Below are 19766 nucleotides of genomic sequence, written 5' to 3' on the forward strand. Positions count from 1 at the left end.
TTCAGGCCCAACACTCTGCACACTATGCCATCTAACTTTGATTAATGTTAATTTTATCATAATTGGTGATAATTCCACTTCTTTTCAGATCCTTGGGTTATACGTTGTATCTTTCAGGTTTAATCACCCTTGTCTCCTTACTTCCTATTTTTTTCTTAGTTATTAGTGTGAAGGATTTGAACTTGAAAAACTTCTGCAGCTATTACAATGGTTCCAGGAATGTTCAGTCTGCATTGAGATGAGGTGATTAAGCAGTGAATACTGATAGACTAATGATGGGACAAAACGATGCTACATGTACCAACTAGTTCAGATTTACACTGATACCTTCTGCATTTGGAGGTCATAACTACTAATACTAGGTTATATCCTGCCCATTTCAAGGCATGTTACAATTTTATTTTAATCTAAATCCTCCCTCCTGGGACCAGATTCTCTAACACAATTAGGAACATCTTAGTTACTAGGAGTCTTAAACATTGAAATTGACCCTGAACAATTGACAGTCCCTTTGAACTGGAGGAAATTCCCAACTCCCATCTGAATTCATTCCTAGTAAGCTGGTCTAAGGGAAAAAAAATCAAGAATCCTTATCATAAGTAGTGCTAGAGTTATCATTCTCCAGATTGTACAAAGAAAGATTTTCCTGATTTTTAAGGGGCTTCATTCCTTATTTGGAAGAAAACCTACACTACAATAGAACATTTTCAAAATCAACTTTATAAGCCATGGGGAAAAGAATGGAATTATAGAAAAAAAGAGTTGGAAGAAACTTTATGAAACACTTGGTTAAAACATTTTATTCTAAAAAAATCAGAATTACTGGAATAAGTTGGAAGGAAGTTTATAAACATTAGATTGAGCTCCCGTGCCCTTTACCCCTAAAAGCATCAGTTAGTTTTGAAAATAATGATGTTGTTATTATAAAGCTGAAATAACTACCATTTATTGCCCTGATCTGTGATACAGTTTTTACATTACTATTTCAAACTACCAAAGAAGCATTTTCTTAGGGGAAAAATCACATAGGATCAGTAGCAATTCTATTAATACTGATATTAAAACAAAAACACCACCACAAACAAAATAAAATCTTGAAAATGCATTTGCAAAAAAAAAAAAAATCCTCTGTCATGGCATAATTTTTACTATTGTGAAGTTCATCAGAAAGGGACTCTTTGATTTGCAGGGTACAAATTACAAGAGAAGGTAAAGACTATTTTCTGATTTATCATACAGTGCAATCAGGTACCAACATATTTATGTCTCCATCAGCTTTTCTGATCTTGTGGAAAAACTGAAAACAACCAGATACACAGGAAAATTGACAATTAATCTCATTTGCTTTATAGTCAAACCTCCTAAACAGATGCTATGACTAATGAGAATGCAAATCTGATTGGATTTTGTAAGCTACAGAAAATTCCCAGCAACTGTGAAGTGAGTAATTGTGCAATTCAGGAGGCCAGTAGTTGAAAAAATGAAAGGCAAAAAAGTTTTTAGATTTTTTTTTAAAAACTGATAAGGCCTACTCTAAAGAGGAAGCACTCAAGAGCAAAAGACAACATATAAAGTACCTATGCTTCCTTATTCTGGTCCTCATAGACATTTGTAGTTTTTGGCAAAGGTAACCCTTATCTGCATTCAAGACAGTAAAAATAGATCTCCTCAAGGTGTTTGGGGATAATTGGCTGTTGTTTTGAAAACACTGAGTAGGCACACTATTATGTCAGAATAATTTTAACAATCCAGAGCATGCATTTGTTTCCTCCCTGTGTTTTGCCAAACATGCCATTTCATTAGCTGTATCTTATGTCTTATTATTAGCAATGGGAAGTCATGCCCATCTATGACACCGGATGGTGATGCTGCATAATTAGACAAGAGACAAATACTTCAGGCATTCTTCATAGCTAGAGCTGGAGATGAAAATAACCTATGGAAGTTTATGTAACTTTGTACACCTTAATTTAATCTACTTCTTATGCAACATCCTCAAGGTCTTTGCTATTTTCTATAGCTGTAATGCACAGCAGATCATAATAAATATTAAATAATAAACACAGTAGTCCTGTTTCCAAGGTTACAAGTTCAAATGTCCCCTGGGGATTAAAATTTTTCTTTAATTCAGCCTGGTTGGAATAAAATCAGTATTGCAGGAAACAGACTTGTATATTTGAATTGTAAAACTGCTAATCTGCAACTTCCATAATCTAATCAAAGAGCAGAATTATGATTTGAATCATGTGCTAAGGTCTCTGATAGAACCTTTAACCCTCACCAGCTGCCCTTCAGTGGGTGCTATAAATCACAGGAGAATAAGAGAATTAAGTGCAGAGATCTCAGGACAAATCCACCATAAATAGAAGGACAAATAACTCAAGACTTCCGTGGTTACTTTAAAAAAGCATCCAATCTTAGTATTATACTCATCTCACTCCATGTATCTGAGGAATTACCAAATCTTGTAATTTCTACCATCTCAACAATTCTTGAATGTGTTCAGCTCTTTCCACTGACACAACCACTACCCAGGTTCAGGCCCTCAATACCTCTTGCCTGGGCTACTGCAATAACTTTCTAGTCGATTCTTTTGCTTCAAATTTTTACTCTTTTCAACTACTGAAGGAATTTCTTAAAAAGCAGGGTCTATGTCTAATCAGGTTACTTCCCAGCTCAATGAATTCAAAGGGGTCCCTAATTACCTCCAGGATTGACTCCTTTGATTGGAATTTTAAAGACCTCAATGTGACTTCCTCCTATCTTTCTAGGTTTCTTATACTTTACTCTCCTACTATCCAGTTACATTGGCTTACTTGCTCCTCAAACACCACATTCCATCTCTTTGCTTTATGCAATGGTGAACTCCCATGTCTGGAATGCACTTCTGCTTAGTAATTTCTCTGACATCAAAAAGCAGCTTAAAACCCACTTTTGAGGGAGGCCTTTTCCCATCTCCTCAACTACTAGTGTTTTCCCCTTGGTGATTACCTTCCATTTATTTAGAATAATATATCTTATTTATAACTAGTAATTTACATTTTGTCCTTTTCATTATAATGTATGCTCCTTGAGGGAAGGGATTTTTAAAATTCTTCATATCCTCAGCATATAGCACACAATACCAGGCATATAGTAAACATTTAATAAATACTTGTTTGCTAATTGGCTGTTCTTGAGATAAAATGAAAAGATGAAGCAGCAAGAAAAAAGATGGTGGGGAATGTTTTATGTCATACTGTTTCTCAAGCTACTGAATGTTGAATTTAGTAAAAATAAAAATAGAGAAATTAATGAAAAGATAATGTTTATTGCCTATTAGAGTTCATACTTTTATGAAAGTTCTGTTACCTTCTGATTATGCAGACAAAAATTTTCTAGGAAAAAAAAATATAACTCCCTCCAGTCTCCCCAATACCAAGAGTCATCATGACATAGGAAATAAAAAGCTATGGATCTGGATACCAGTCCTACCTTTCTCACATACCAGGGGTATGACTCCAGGCAAGTCCCAAAACCCTTAAATGCTCTAGACAACTCTTTGATTCTGAGTCATGGAGGCGGCACTTTCCACAATATATATGAAAATACTGTGACTCTGTTATAAAGCATAATTTTTTAAATGAGATTTTTCTTAATGACTCCTGCTTTTCAAAGTTGGTTTTTCAGTCTCATGATTGAAGTTAATGGCAAATTTTCTCTATCAATGAAAAAAAGATTCCTCGGTAAGAAGAGCTGAGTCTAATGGAAAAAACAAACAAACAAAAACCAGAAGACAGGGAGATGGGATATGAGAGCTTTGGTTTTGTCCTCCTTTTTACTTGCTCTGGATCTTTGGTAGTCACTTATCGTTCTTTCTCCCTCATCTTACTTATGTCTGTAAAATTAAGTGGCCTGCATTAGAAGGTCTCAAAGATCCAAAATTCTAATTCTTCAGTTAAAAGTGATGGGAATTCACTAAGAAAGCTTTGACATTGTTGTAAGAGCTTTAAAAGCACATGATCTTTTCTAAGGATATTTCTAGAGTTACTACACTATCAGTTTGTAAATTGGCAGCAAAGTTTTCAGGATTTGGAGCAATAACCTAGACTGGATAGTAAGAAAAGAAAAATGAAGCTAGGATAAATTGGATGTAGACATACACATTCTGGCTTATTTGTTTTACCCTCAAGAAATCAGTAATAAATGCTTCTTCAACATCATCCTCCACTGGAGTAAAGACTGCACTGCTCTAACTTCAAACATAGTTTTAGGTAGTGTATGGACCACAAAGTCTGACTTTTTCTTCTTTTCTTTCATAAAGTTCCAGGAGATAGTGAGATGTGGTCTTCTAGACAAAGGAATGTATGAGTCTCTTACCATCCATGTACTAAATGCATAAGTATAGATTAAGGGAGGGAGTTTTAGAGGTCATCTAAACAGTTTTCTCACTTTCCAGAGAAGACAACCAAATTCTGAGGGAGATTACACGACTTGTCCAAGATTACCCTGCCTGGTGGAGACAGGGCTCAAATTCATGTTGTGGACTCTGAAATCAAGTGCTATTTCCAAAACACTGGTTTGCTTAGGATTCAAAGTCCTACACTGTCTGTCTCCAACAGATCTTTCCTGCCTATATGTTCCCTTACATAGGTTTTGCTACAGCCAAACTGGATTGTTCTCATCCTTTCAGATATTCTCTCATTTTACTTTTGTCATATATGGAATGATCCTATCCTTTTCACTTGTTGACCTACTAATTATTTTTCAAAACCTGACTCAGATGCCACCCTGTCAAGAACTTTTCCTTGATCCGATTCAGCCAGAAATGATTTCTCCCTCATCTGATTTTATAGCACCTCATCATACAAAGATATATACATATGTATTATGCTATATTTGTATTACATTCCAACTTCATTATATATGTTTCTGGATGTCACATTGGCTTAGTAAATTATAAAATCTTTTAAGGTTGGGGTTGTCTTATCTATTATTTCTCCATAATATCTAGCATGAAATATTGTACAAAGTCTGTGTCTGATGGATCTTTGTTGGAAGAAAGGAAGGGAGAAAGGAGAAGGAAAAAAAGAAAGATAGAGACAAAGACAGATCGAGACAGAGAGATTAAGAGAAAGATTAGTATAAATCATTATAGAGAATGAGAATTATCTGGAGTGTCATCTTTGCAGAAAATGACACTTTGTGTGGATTCAGATGACATTCAAGTTGTCATTTTATTGATGACTTATATGACTTTGAAAAATTACCACTCTTCAATCACAATTTATTCATGTGCTTAATGTGCTTTGAAGACATTAGAGGAAAAATGTTTAAATTTTTGGTGATTTATTTGCAAAATGGTGACAGGCAATATATAATCATTATTTAAGTAAGTCATTACCTAATGAAACTAAAATTTTCAATGAAATGTTTGAAGAAGTGAATTTTTTTCCAGTTCTTAAACAAAATTTTAGTCATTTCAGTAAGTGTGATGCTAACTTTGCTCATATAGTCATGGAATACTACTGACAGAAAGAACCTCATGAGAAAGAGTCTTAGACTGAGAATTAGGAAATATAGGTTTTAGTGCCCATAATGATACTTAGTTAATTGGATGATCTTGCAGAAGTCATGTAACATCTTGATGTATCAGCTCCTCCTCACATGCTTTGTAAAGATAGCCCTTGATAAATCTTAAAATTCTATTTAAAGGTAAATTGTCAAATTTTCATCTCTCTTCATTTGGCCATGGGGCAAACTGCCAAAATCTACTAATGGTCAAGATTTAAAATGTAGAGGATAAAACTCAACCAAACTCAAAACTCAACTTTCTGAGTTTATGTTTGCTCCATGTTAAGAAAGTATATTAAATTCTCAGAGACTTTAATGGCTTTTAGTCACATTATTACATAATACTCAAATGAAAGATATAAACTGGTAGCTCTTTGACTCATCAGTTGGTATAATTTCTATTGCATTTAGAATCTTCCGGTATCAAATTTAATATGAATTTAAGATGAGGAGGTTGGGGGAATTTCTTAATTTTTTTTTTTTTTTGTCTCCTAACAGTTTGATCAAGTTTATAAACTCTTTCTCAGAATAAATGGGAAAAAAAAAAAGATGTATATATAATTGCAAAGGAAACCAATTATAATGAAATATATTTATTGAAATATTTTTAAAAAATAAAAGAAGTTTAACCCCACCCCAAGTTAAAAGGCCGTCTACTCCCTATCCCCGGCTTTAAGGAATAGTTGCTAAAACATGTTATTACATTTGAGAGACAATTTGGCACAGTGGACAGAGAACCAGACTTAAAGCCAGAGAAAGCTAAGTTTAAGTCTGACCTATTGACACACTGTTGGCCCCATGACCTTGGCTGCATCCTAACCACTCAGAGCTCTGGGCAATTCCTTAATATTTTAAGTTGCAGAGATATTACTGATCTACAATGAAGGAAAATGTTTCTTCACTTGGGAGTTCCCCATACCAATAAAATGATAGATGTAATCTTTACTCCTCCCTACTCCAGGGGACCTCAAACTTTTTGGTCTTAGGACTTCTATACACTACAGATAATTACTGAGGAGCTCCCAAAGAGTCTCTTTTTTTAAAAAAATGTGGATTATATCTAATGATATTTACTATGTTAGAAATTAAAGTCTCAGTATCATTATGAAAATAGTTTTAGTTTCATTCTCTGAAAGGGTTTTTGGCAGCTGGTGGCAAAATAGATAAGACTGTCAGACTTGGAATTAGGAAACCTGAGTTCAAATTTGAATTCATACATTTACTAGTTATATGTCTCTGGGTGAGTCATTTAATTTCTGTTTGCCTTTGTTTCCTCAACGGTAAAATAAGAATAATAATAGCACATACCTCACAAAATTGTTGTGAAGATTAAGTGAGATAATAATTCATAAAATGTGCTTAGCACAGATGCTATATAAAAGTTTATTCTTCCCTTCTTTCTTGGGAACTTCCAGAGGTTCTCAAATCACACTTTGAGAATCATTTTTCTATTCTACATCTAATATCATTTGAATGATTCCTTCTTAAATAAGATAGCTCCCAAAATGATACTTCTAGATTTGTAGAAAACAGTTCTGCCGGTTCTGTCCTTGGAATCACATGAGTATTTCTTTTTTATATTCTAGCTATTCTTCAACATAAGACTTTTTTACCTGTCAGCCTGGAAAGAATAGCATTATCTTTTGGAAGCTAATTTAAATATTCTCTTCAAATTAAGACTTGCCATATGAAAACAAAGATGAAATAAAAAAGGAATAATCATCTTCCTCTAAAAACATAGTGATATAAAATGATACATTGATTTAAAGTCTTTTATATTGCATCTTATTGAGAAACATAATTTGTACCCACAGAAAGACAGTGTGAATTTATGTTTACACTTTAGAAATCCCCCTGTTCTTAAAATAAAAATCAAGTCAAAAGTCTTCTAAATTAATTTTTTAGGGGGAGAAATACTGGGATCTAAGATTACTGGCAAGATAATTACAATCGCTGACAAAAATCAGCAACTTGTTTATAATCTCATCTTACAGAGATGCCTGGGACTCTGAAAGATTAAAGGATTTGTCTATGGGCGTGAACCCCAAGTCCAAATGAGCATAAGGCCAACATTCTATCTTCTTACTGTATTGTCTTCAAGTTCATTATTGACAAGAAACAGCACATCTAAGAAAAAAATCCCTAAAACTCCATACCACAAAAAACTGAATTATAAAAGACATAAGCATTTTCTTTGTTAATTTTATTGAATTACTAGTCAATTCTGAGTAAATCTGATGCTCAACAGCAGGATGCACATATATTTCTAGATAGCCATATCTCTTCTCATTTGTGAAGCGTAAGTTTTACACAGGGAATTACAGTAAATATACGAATATAATTAATTTTGTATAGTATTTTCTTTCATTCAATAAATAAATAAATACTGAGCTTTTGCTATATTACATACAAGCTATATTCATCAGTATATTAGTGGATAAAAAGATGCAAGGACTTTACAGCTTGATAGGGAAGATGACAATTATTCAAAAGTATAAATATAAAACAGAATGTGGCAAGTCCTATATAGAAAGATAAAGTGGGAAGGAAGCTCAGAGGAGAGAAATTACTTCTAGCTTGAGAATAAGTGGGAAAAGGAAGAAAGCAGGAAAGAGTTTTATAAAGAAAGTAGCATTTGATTTGAGCTTTAAAGGATGGATAGGAATTAGATCTATATAGATATGAGGGATAAGAGAGAGAGAACAGGGATAAGCTATTTCAGGCTGAAGCATGATATATAAAAGTCAAAGGAAGTTATGAGTAATCCGAGCATAGAGTATTTTTAAGGAAATAGTGTGACATAAAGTTGGAAAAGAAGATTAAGAAATAGAACGACAGAACCAGAAATTTCATTTAAATATAAATGATATATTGTGATGACCAGTAGTGTTAAGTAAGGATAAATTATATTGTGCAGAATAAATTTCCCTTGGACATTTACCTTGAAATTTGTGAAGTATTTTCCCTCTCAAATACTATTGTATGCTAAACTCAGATGTTATTGAAGTCTGAAAGATAAGCCTTATCATACCTTTGGACATATATATATATATTTTTTTTTACTCTGAGAAAAAGTAAACATGAAATATCTTTATAGAAACTATTTTAAGTCTTATAAAAGATATATCTATTACTGGAATCATAACACATGACTTTTTCAGGTAAAATAAAAATCAGGGAAAAAAGATATTCTTTGAGGTTAGAAAACAGTTTAAAAAAAAAAAACATCAATCACCAAGGTGAATGACAAAAAAAAAAAAAAAATCAAAAAAATTTCTGATTTACAATTGAAAAATATTATTAGATTATAAATTATTTTCCTTCACAGAAAAAAATGTAAAGGAATTTTAACACTTATGTGAAATAAAACTTTCATTATTTTTGTAAAAATAAAGATATCTCAGGTCTCAGATACTTACCAGCTGAGAGACCCTAGACAAGTCACATAACCCTATTTGCCCGTTTCCTCATCTGTCAAATGAGCTGGAGAAGGAAATAACAAACCATTCCAATATCTTTGCCAAGAAAACCTCAAATGGGGTCACAAATAGGCAGATATGATTGAAATGACTGAACAACAACAACTTGTACATATTTTTAAAAAAATTATAGACAAAGGTGGAAAATAGATTTGACAAAACAAATTTTAATCTATCACTGGAAGTTATGTTTTCTTCTTTGATTTTTCTTGTGGCTTACCTTTCTTTTGTAGTGTAGATTTATTTGGACATATTATGGGAACACCATTATTATGTTATTATTTGGTTTTTAAGCACTAGGAACATTCATTCTCCTTTATATTCGTTTGTTTTTGAAAGCCTTTTGTTCTTGTTGTATTTGTTGGAAGTGGTTTCTATCTCCATTAGGAGAGGAAAAGATTCAGACTGGAAAGGTTCTTGGAAAAATGTTATCTCACAGTACTGTTTCTTTAGTTTTTCTGTAAGTGTGAGCATATGGGAAAGGTCACCCATGCATACATGCAATATTTACTTATTTATTTAAATAACCAAGATATGACATGATAAGATTGAAATTCATGGTTCTCTTTAAAAAACCATTGTGCCATCTGGATACTGTCTATGCTGTTAAACTTCTCCAGATAATTTATTCAATCATATCTTTCTCTTTCTCTTCAAATTCCTTCCCCTCAAGGGCCCCTTCCTCCTTAGTCATGAGACTTATGAAATTTTCCTTCTAAAACATTGTGGTGGATCATTGAAAAAGAAAACACTTCCTAAAAATGAATCTGTTAGTAAATGTCCTATTTATGATCTAATGGCTATACTTGTTTAGTCATGTTTTCAGTTATGTACAACTCTTTTGTGACCCTATATATAGTGAAATGCAACAACAGTTGTAAGAACAGCTTGTGTTCTAGATCAGGAAACAAATAACCAAGATATGTAAAACCACATATAGTATATATGCAGGTAATTTGAAAGGGAAAGGTGATAGACCAGTTGGGGGAAATGGGGAAAACTTCTTGAAAAAAAAGAGGAATCTGAACTTGTTTTTGAAAGAGTCCAGGGAAATTTATGAGGCAGAGGTATATTTCAGGCATAGGGGAAGGAGAAGGGAAGGTATCAAAATGGAAGATGAGAGTTTCATGCTGTGGATGTCACACTGAACAGTGTAGCTTGTTCTTAAGAATAAGGAGAATAGAGGGAGAAACAACATATAAGAAGACTCTAAAGGTGGAAATGAAGCCATTTAAATGCCAAACAGATGATATTATATGTTAGGAAGTGTCAAAATCTTCTTAAGAATCTCAAGTATAATTCATACTGGAAGAATCTGGATATGTAAACCAAATTCAATTTGTAAACCAACAAGTTACTATTGAAAATAATTTAATTGAAATAAAATTCAATTTTATAGTCTTGCTAATGATGATGACATATATAAGAAGAAATGCACGTTAACCACAAGGAAATATAACTGGAAACACACTTCCAATAAGAAGAACCAATCAGCTATAACTACAGATAATTCCCCAGCCACAAGCTATTTACATTATTCAGATATACATTTCTAGAAAATATCATTCCTCTGAAATCATACAGTGTCAAAGGCACTGATCATTTAGATCCGTTTCAATTTTAATTAACTTTTTATGGAATTGCTTCCATAGTTTTCTAACCTCATTTTCCTTTGAATTTTCCATCTTTCTTTCTTAAACACTTTTTTTTCCTCCTCCCCACAAACAGAACTACCTCTAAGTCAGGAAACTCTTTTTATGCCAAAGTAGAAAATTTCAAAGGCTCAGCTTAATTTTACACCATTATAAGAGATCTATAACAACAATTATAATAGCTAATACTTATATAATACCTCCTATGTTCCTGGAATTCTGCTAAACACTTTATTGTTATCGTCTCACAAGATTCTCACAATAATCGTGGAAGGCAGGTACTATTATTATATTTATTTTATAGATGAGAAAACTGAAGCAGAAGTCTGATACCTAGTAATGTTTATTCCACATTTGAACTCAGATATTCCTGAGGCCCAAGCTCAGCACTCTATCTACTGTATACCTAATTGCCCCATAGACTATTTTATCTTATGACTATGACCCCAATAGATCATTTAAGTACTTATTCAACACCTCTTATTTGCAAATCACTATAATTCATGCTGGACATACAAGAATTGGGACTTTGAAGGTGTGATACAAGCAGGTTAAAAAACAATTAAATTTAAGGATCTGAACAGTGAGGAATACATTCACATAATGACATCTAAGTATATTTAGACATGTAGGTCTATACATTTTAAGTGAGAGCAATATTTTAAGTTCTATAAATTCCTTTGACATGTAAAACTGTTAGTTTATAATATTCTGAAGGAATAAAGGTAGCTGCTTCATTTGTCAGTACTTAAAAATTATTTTTGAAACTATCATTTCAAGGTGTTTTTTTTTTAATCTGATTTTTAGTATACTTAAACTCATAAAGAGAGAACCAAAACAAAACAAGTCTTTATTAATCTCCTACCAATAAATTTCATTTAAAAAAATCATATTTCTATTATTTAAAAACATATAATTTCTTCAGAAACAAATTTAAAATTATATAGAAATAATCATTTAAAAAAATATCTAGCTTTATTTCTGTTGTGTCTTTCTTTCATTAATATATGCCTAAGTTTTAAAAAAAGACACCAGGCCATTTTTCATGTACAAAACATTCTGAAAAATTAAGCATGTCAAAAAGCAATGGTAACTTAATCTAATAACCAGCAGCCCAAATGATCTACAGGGTTACAATTACTAAAGGATACAAGGACAAAAAATATCCATAATATCCATCTTCAAAGTGAATTCTATTTTAAAAAAATGTTTTTTTCTCCCATTTGTGTGGAGCTGAATTAATTTGCTCCCACCCTCCTAATCAGTACTAATTCATAGGAATATGGTTCTCTGTCCCTACTACATTGGGTAGACACACTAAACTTTTACTACTCAGAGTGAGATGTAAAAAAAGGATCAAAGATTATAATTCCTTCCTTCCATGTCAGACTTACTGGATGGGTAACTAATAAGAAACAAACAAAGGGTCTATTTTCAGACTCTGTTCATGGATTGCCTTATGTTTGGAGTAAGAAAGGGCTCATTGTATACGTTTAATAATGATATCTAGTATAGAGGTCTCCCACCACTTTTGCATAATTTGTCGGGTCTCTCAAGAGATTGAGTGAATTAGTCAGAAGTATGTTTGCTTTTTGAAATATAATGATACTCTAGGGACTCACATTTGTTATTATGGTGGGATTCAAAGGGAAGCTATAACTAAAGCAAAAAGAAAATGGTGGCCCCCAAACAAGGTATTTCCTCTTAGAAATTGGGTAGATTCGTGTTTTTGGTTTTCTCAAAGTAGTCCACAGAGATAGCATATGAAACTGAGCATACTGAATAAAATCCAGAGTAGCTATTCATCACTGATTTGTATTTCCCTCCTACACCCACCATGGCCCCTAGCATTATTCATTTCTTTATGGCACAATAATTTTTCTTTTTTTAAATTCAGATATTGGCACCTTCCTTTTCTCCCTCCTCCCCATAATACAGTATTAATCTAATGATTATTAGATGAGATTAAAAGATAGCAAATTCCTCTCTTTACCTCAAATTTTCTGGACTTGTCTCAGGCTTTAGTGATTTACTTAGTCCTTTAATAATCTGTCTCCTTACAATAACTGCTAATTTTCTTTATTTCTTCCTGATTTCATGTGCTATGTAATTCATTTTCTTAAGAATCTCAACAGTTTATTAACAAACTATTTCATTAGCATAACCATTCAGTATTTATCTTGGCACCTTAAAGACCTTACAATTAGTGCTCACAAACATTTTTAAATATTTAAATATTTAAAAGTAATAGAATTCAGGAATCTACTAAAATTTATGATAGTGATCTTTAGTAATCACTACTTCCTGTTTGAGGTTCATTTTAAATTCTTTTTGTAGAATTATTTAGTTTCCTCATCAGTGATGGCATTTAGAGTCTCCAAGATATGTTTTATTGCTCCATTAAAAGACAGCTTTTGTGGTAGTCAGGCCTACTTCCATAAGTGCGCTGTCACTTGACCAATAAAAGCAGAGTTCCTGGTATTTTAGCTTCTAATAGCCATTTATTAAAAATGATTCTATAATAACTGAATTTTTTTTCTTCTTTATTGATTCTAGTAGCTATAAGGGGCATACTTTAGAATAACAAAGATACAAAATAATGCCACACTAATAGTTTAATCATTCTGAAAAAAATTGCATGTGATAATGTGAAAATTAATATTCATAACAATTCAACTCAATAAACACTTATTAATCATCCACTATGTGTAGAAGTAACTACCTATCCAAGTGACAAATGTAGAGATGCCAAGGGAATCTTTGAAAAGTCAAATCCCTGATATATTAGCTTATCTTAAGTTTTCTTTCTGAAAAAAAGCAACAAAACAGTATAATAACTAGTTCAGAATTATGTTTTCGAGTCACTGTACAATTCTAAGTCATTAAAGAAAGAATTCATTATTTTCAGTTTCCCTATTGCTGAAAGAAGAAAGTGGATATATTGTAGACATTCAACAATAGTCAAAACTAAAAATGTTTCAGTCACTATTAAATGAAAAACAGTAATTCTCTGATTAATTAAATCTTTCATTATTTTAAAAGTGATTTATTTTATTTTAATTTTATACTTCTATTTTTTTAGTTAAACCACTCACATATTGTACTTTGTTAGGGACAATTAATATCCATTTCACAAAATCAAAAGTTTTGATCTAAAAAACCATCAGATTTAAGATCATTAGAAAATGAAGGTCCCTCGGACATGATCTAGTTCAATGTCCTAATTTTACAGAAAAGAGCACTTTTTCTCAGAAAAGTAAAGTGATTTTTCCCATCTCACATACTCCTGATAGAACTAGGATTAGAACTGAGGACTTTTTTCATGCCATTCAGAGGTCTGCATCAGATCACGTAGTCCAGTCTCCTTTATTTACTGAAGAGAAAGCCTGTGTCCACGAAAATGAATGCACTTGTTCAAGGTTGTGCAAATAACCTTGGTGGGGAGAGGGGAGGAGGAAGGAGAGTTGGGGGTGATAGTGGTGGTAAAACTCAGGCCTTCCAACTCTTAAACCAATTTTTCTGGACGCTGGATTTCCCCGCAGCTAGGTGGCGCAGTGGAGAGCGGCCGGCCTGGAGTCAGGAAGTGAAATCAACTACGACCTCTTACACTAGCAGTGTCACTTACATGCTTGCCTCAGTTTCCTCGTCTGCAAAATTAACCTTTCAAGGAAATGGCAAACCATGCTAATAATGTCTTTGTCAAGAAAATCCCAAAATAGGGTCCCGAAGAGTCAGAAACGACTGGATAGCAATAAAATTCCCTGCAAATGAATGTTCACAATCCTTTTAGGACAGACGCCAACTTAAAAAAAAAAAATACACACACATTAAAATTAAAGGAAATATTGAACATGCTGAGTCTCACAATGTAACAGTAAAACAGGGGAAGATTGAGAATTTGTCCTGCCATTATCATGAATTCTAGGAGCATGCAAAGACTTTAATTTCCCCCTTATCACCTAGTTTTCCAAAACGCTCTATAAACTAAGTCCTGCAAAGCATCAGGTACTGCCACCAGGGACACTACTTTTGTGACTACAGAATGACTTTGAAACACAAGTAAATGGATTTCTTGGGGACCTTGCGAAACCAAGAATTGTCAGAGACAGGAATGGAAAAACAAAATAGGCGCATCCTCTGGAAGCTATTCTTTAACTCATAGATGTCAGGATTTAGATTTAATAAGCCCAAAAGAAATCGGGGCGGGGGCAGAGAAGGGAGAATCACGAGTAAAAAGTTTCCATCTCAAGTCCCCGGGAAAGTAGTCCTACAGCAGGTGCTGAGGGCAGCGGGGGTAGCACAGGTGGATGATACCAACCAGGGCAGCAGGGGCACTGGCCAACAGCGGGAAGAAAAGGTTTACTCAAGAGTTCAATTACTGAGGTCCTGGGCCAAGAAGTTTGTTAACTGATCAGCGGAGCAATGAGAACACGCCATAATGTGAAACCGGAAGCAACACAAGAAACTGGGACTGCAGCTCTTTAACTGAAACTCCGGGCTCGGAGGAACGGGCAGCTCTGGTTTGCAATCAAAACAACAAAACATTTGGATACATAGTTTCTTGACCACTCGGTACATATCACTGGCTTAGGATAGCAGTAGCCTTTGTATTAACCTGAGACAAGATCCCTTAAACCTTTGTCAACCACTAAGCTCAACTAAACTCCTCCCCCGCAAGAAGCTTCCGAAGGCAGGGTCAATCCCGAGGGCACTGGTCCTCCCCCAAAGAGACACTTGGATAATCCACCCCGACAGTAAGCAGCCCACCCACCCGCCCGCCTGACGCCCCAGCATCCACGAGAGACCGGCGACCCTTCCTTCAGCTAGAGCAGCTGCTGCTGCAACTACGCGAATGAAACTCGGCCTGCCTCCCAGAAAACACCTTTTATCTTGAGAAAAGGAGTCTTTGTGTGGGGCAGAGATAACCCAGGAAACGCCTCGGAGCTGGGTCGCCACCTGCTTCGACCCTGCATCCCAGTGGGAGGGGGATGCTGTTAGTGGTGGCCGTTCCAAATCGGCCACCTGCGCTGCTGCTGCTGCTCAGGTATCGGCCTCCGCTCTGACACTGCTCGGACCATTCACCCTCCCCTCGGTTTGGTAAATGGTCCCTCTCAGATACCCCATTCTCATTAGAAATCCGCGCTCTGAAGATCGCAAAAGCTATGTCCCTTCCTCCCACCGTCCTCAAGCCTTTGAAAAAGAAGAAGGAGGTCGACAAGAGCTTTCTTAGAATTTCGCCCCGCTAGCCAGTTTCCCGCCCCCTCTCCTCGCCTAGGGCTAGGGAAAGATGAGCTAGGAAACAAAGGGCCCTGGAGGTCCCCCAGCCCCTACCCTAGATGTTCACGCACCGGGTCTTCTGCTCGCCTCGATGGCTCAGGCTGGTTCCAAGGGCTACCGCATCCACGGGCTAGAGGGTCGCGGGGGGAGGGGAGGGGAGAGCAGTGGGGGAGAGGCACGCTGACCTCTCCCCCTGGAGCAGGGCCGCCCCCAGGTGGGGTGAAGAGGAGAGGAGGAGGCGAAGGCACCGCACCAGCAGGGACAAGAGGAGGAGGGGCTAGGAAAAACCCAGGGAGAGTGGTGTGTTGGGGTGTGTGTGTGTGTGTGTGTGTGTGTGTGTGTGTGTGTGTGGTGTAAAGGGTGGGGTGTGCTCTTCCCTGGTTTATAGTCCAGGGAGGGGGAAAGGTGTAGCCGTGGTGTGGGGGCTTGCCACCTTCTTCTCCTGGGTGCCCAGCTACCTTCCGCGGTGTCAGCCCCAGCTCCGCTCTAGCCTTGGCGGGGAGTACTGAGACTCCAAGACTTAAGTCTGCTCTCTAGAGCTGATCTGGTGACTGACAGGCAGCTCTAGGAGGGACATTTACACACCCTTCTTCCCCTCCTCTTTACCCTACGGCTTCCTGTGAACAAGGTAAACACATAGGCTGACTCGTAGCTGACTCCCCTCCCGAGACTGCCCCACCTAGACACACTGTTCTGCCTTTCCAACCCAGAATGCTTCCTTCCCTTTAGTTCTCCCTCAGCAGTGCTCCTCTCCCCCAAGAAGTCTGTGGCTGGCTACAATTTCTCCTGCTCCGAGCAGAAGTGGATAAAAACTAGATGAGGAGTTACTTTGTGTAAATAAGAAGGACTTAGAACCTTGCTTTATCCAATGGTGGATCCCAGAAAAAAGAAGAATTTGTAGTTCTCCCCCCTCCACCCATTTCAGTTGAGGGACGGCCCACCTCGTAAATAGATCTCTGGCAATTCTGTCCTTCCTATGCCTTAATTAAGCCTTTTCATCTTCATTCTCCTATCTGGTCCACCCAGTGCAGGTAGATGGGGAATTCTACCACTTCACCTTTTGTAGTCTGTCATATTGAGATAAAATTACCGGGTATAGTTTGCGTAATAAGCTCTTGAAAGTATCTGCTACTTTTGACAGACCAAGGCACATATTCATCTCCTCTCTATCCTTAAACATTTCCCTTTCTAAAGTAATTCCCATTCTTCCCTCCTGCTCTCCCTCACCCCATGACTTTATAACATGCCCAGGCATTTCCAAAAACAAACCAACAGCTTTCATGGATTCTTCCAACTCTTTTTCCCTATCACTAGGCAGACTTCGTTAAACGATTGTCTATTCCATTTGCCCGCACACCACTCCTTAGCCCTTTAAAAACTGATAGTTATATCACTCTGTTTTGCTAACTGCTCTCAGAAAGGTCACCTTATTGCCTAATCCAAAGTTTTTCTCAGGCCTTATTACTTTTCGATTTTTCTGTAGATCCAACATCACTGATTATTTCTTGCTCCTTAATACTTTCCCTCTGTAGCTTCTTCATAGAACAATACACATTCCTCATTTTTCTGCATTTCTTATTATTTCTTACTATGTCTTCTAGATCTCCTTAAGTGACTTATATATTATTTTTTATCTCTTCTGTCCTTTTCTTAACTTTCTGTATTTTCTTTTACTAGTCTTACCTGTTCGCATTCTCTTCCTCCCCACAAAAAAATTACCCCTATATTTACAATCCTGGAGTTCTCTCCTATAAGGTTCAAAATAGCATTTCCAATTGCCTAATGAAAATCTCCCCCTGGATATTTTGGTAAACTCTTTATCCATTAAGTGAGGATCTCCACAACCTTCGTGCTAAGTTTCTAGCATCATCTAATTTCTACTCCTGGTCCTATATGCTATTCTTCATACTGGACTACTTACCATCCTTCATGTAAGAAAAGAGTGTATTTTATCAACTTGGGTTTCAAGGTGATTATAATATTTTTGATATAATGATTCAGTATTCCTACCCTCCCCCAAACTCCCCCATAGACTTGATATGAGTAAAGGCAGTGGCTAATTAGCTGGTGATAAATTGTGTTGATCACTAATGTTGGCTTTCTAATCTAATTAGGTTTGGATTTAAGTTGTAAAATGAATGAATGAACTTTGGACACTGATGTTCTGAGCAACCCAATATTTTTATCTCTTAACTGTGAAGGGGCCTATGCCTCCATTAGAGAGTTAGGGATTACTTCACTTTTCATCTTTATATTCTGAGGGCCCAATATAGTGGCTTAGGTCTTTTAAAATTTATTAAATTGGTTGAATCTAGAGGGAAATATGTTCTCTAGATCAAGTGCCGATTTCCAATGACACTAGTATGACAGACTCTGGGCCTGGAGAATAAAGGTGGCCACATATAAAATGTGTGTGTGTGTATTCATATATATATATATATATGTACTTCTGATTATCACTCCTATTACATGCAATGTAAGATTCACACAGTAGCAATATGGCTCCAAAGTGTTCAGAACTAGACATCAAAAGGCAGGCAAAATAGAGGATTTGTGAGAATTCTATGTCCTGAGCTATCTATGGACTAAAACATAGAGTATAAAGAGAAACTATTGACCTAGACAGGAGTTTCCTAACATGGGGAAGTCCAGATTCCATTCTCATCTGATTTCCCTTTGATCTCTAGTCTGAAGGTTTACTTTCATCCAAAGTTTTGCTTCAGTTTGTCATTGCACCTGGAATGCCCTCCTTTTCCCATTTTTTTTACTTGGTTAGAATCCTACCTTTTCTTTATGCCAGCTTAAATGCCTTTTCTTCATGAAGTTTTCTAATCAGAAATGACTTTTTTTTCCCTTCTTCCAATAATAACTGACATTTAATGCTTTAAAGTTTGGTAGTTTTGCATCTACTCTCTCATTTATCTTCACAATTGTCCCATGAGACAAGTACTATGGAGTTTGATCTTTGTTTTACAAATGAAGAAACAGGTCCATGGGAGTTGCTTATGGTCATATAATTAGTGTTAAGGGTAGGACTCCAGGAATCACTGTAGTGGTTGCAACTTTGTCAGTATTTAAAGAACCTGGGAAAGGTTTTCTGTGTCTTAAGCCTCCCAGGACCCTCTGTTGCTGTCTGGTCTAAATAGTTATCCTTTATGATAACTTCTAAAACAAAATACTCTTAAGGGGAATATTTTATATATAAGACCATATGATTAGTGAATAGAAGCTAAAAAAGAACTTTAAAGGACATCTAGATCAACCTTCTTTTACAGATGAGGAAAATGAAGTCTAGAGATATTTAATTGGTTTGTCCATGGCAAAAGTAGCAGAGTTGGGATACAAATTCAGGTTTTGTTACTCCAAATCTGGCATACTTTTCACCATGCTTTGAGTTTTTGCAGCTATTTATATTTGAGTGTGAATAATTAATCCACAAGAGAGCATAAATCTTACATAGTCCCACTGCCTGATTTTACAGCCCAGGAAACTGAGGCCCAGATAAATTATGTGACTTGTCCACAGTAAAAATCTCCTTAGTGACAAAGCCAGGACTGAAATTCAGACCTCCCAATGTGTTTTCTACTGAACAATGTTTCTTTCTTTCCTTTGAAGAAATTTTGATAAGTGTAAGAAAGCTTTAGACTCTTTGGTATTTGAGTTAGTGGTAGGAGTCATCATATAAGAACAAGAACACTAGAAAAAAGGAATGCTCAAGATGCCAAAGACTAAGTGTACATTTCTGTTCTATAGGATTGCCCCTAATGATTGGACTTTACCTTTACTTATGAACTGGGTTTAGATC

General features: G+C 35.7%; 1 protein-coding gene across 6 annotated transcripts in view; it reads right to left on the reverse strand.

The window, feature by feature from the left end:
- The window catches only part of MBP (myelin basic protein), a 205306-nt gene extending 188819 nt beyond the window's left edge, over positions 1 to 16487 (reverse strand). For 2 of the 6 annotated variants that reach the window (XM_051970547.1, XM_051970546.1), the window contains exon 1: positions 16033 to 16487. The gene's annotated coding sequence lies outside the window, so the exon portion shown is untranslated. The remainder of the gene's footprint in view (positions 1 to 16032) is intronic. The other 4 variants (XR_007949367.1, XM_051970548.1, XM_051970550.1 and 1 more) reach the window with 4 other exon arrangements.
- Positions 16488 to 19766: the final 3279 nt, after the last annotated feature.

The sequence above is a fragment of the Antechinus flavipes genome, chromosome 1, assembly GCF_016432865.1.
Source record: "Antechinus flavipes isolate AdamAnt ecotype Samford, QLD, Australia chromosome 1, AdamAnt_v2, whole genome shotgun sequence".
Taxonomy (NCBI): Eukaryota; Metazoa; Chordata; class Mammalia; order Dasyuromorphia; family Dasyuridae; genus Antechinus; species Antechinus flavipes.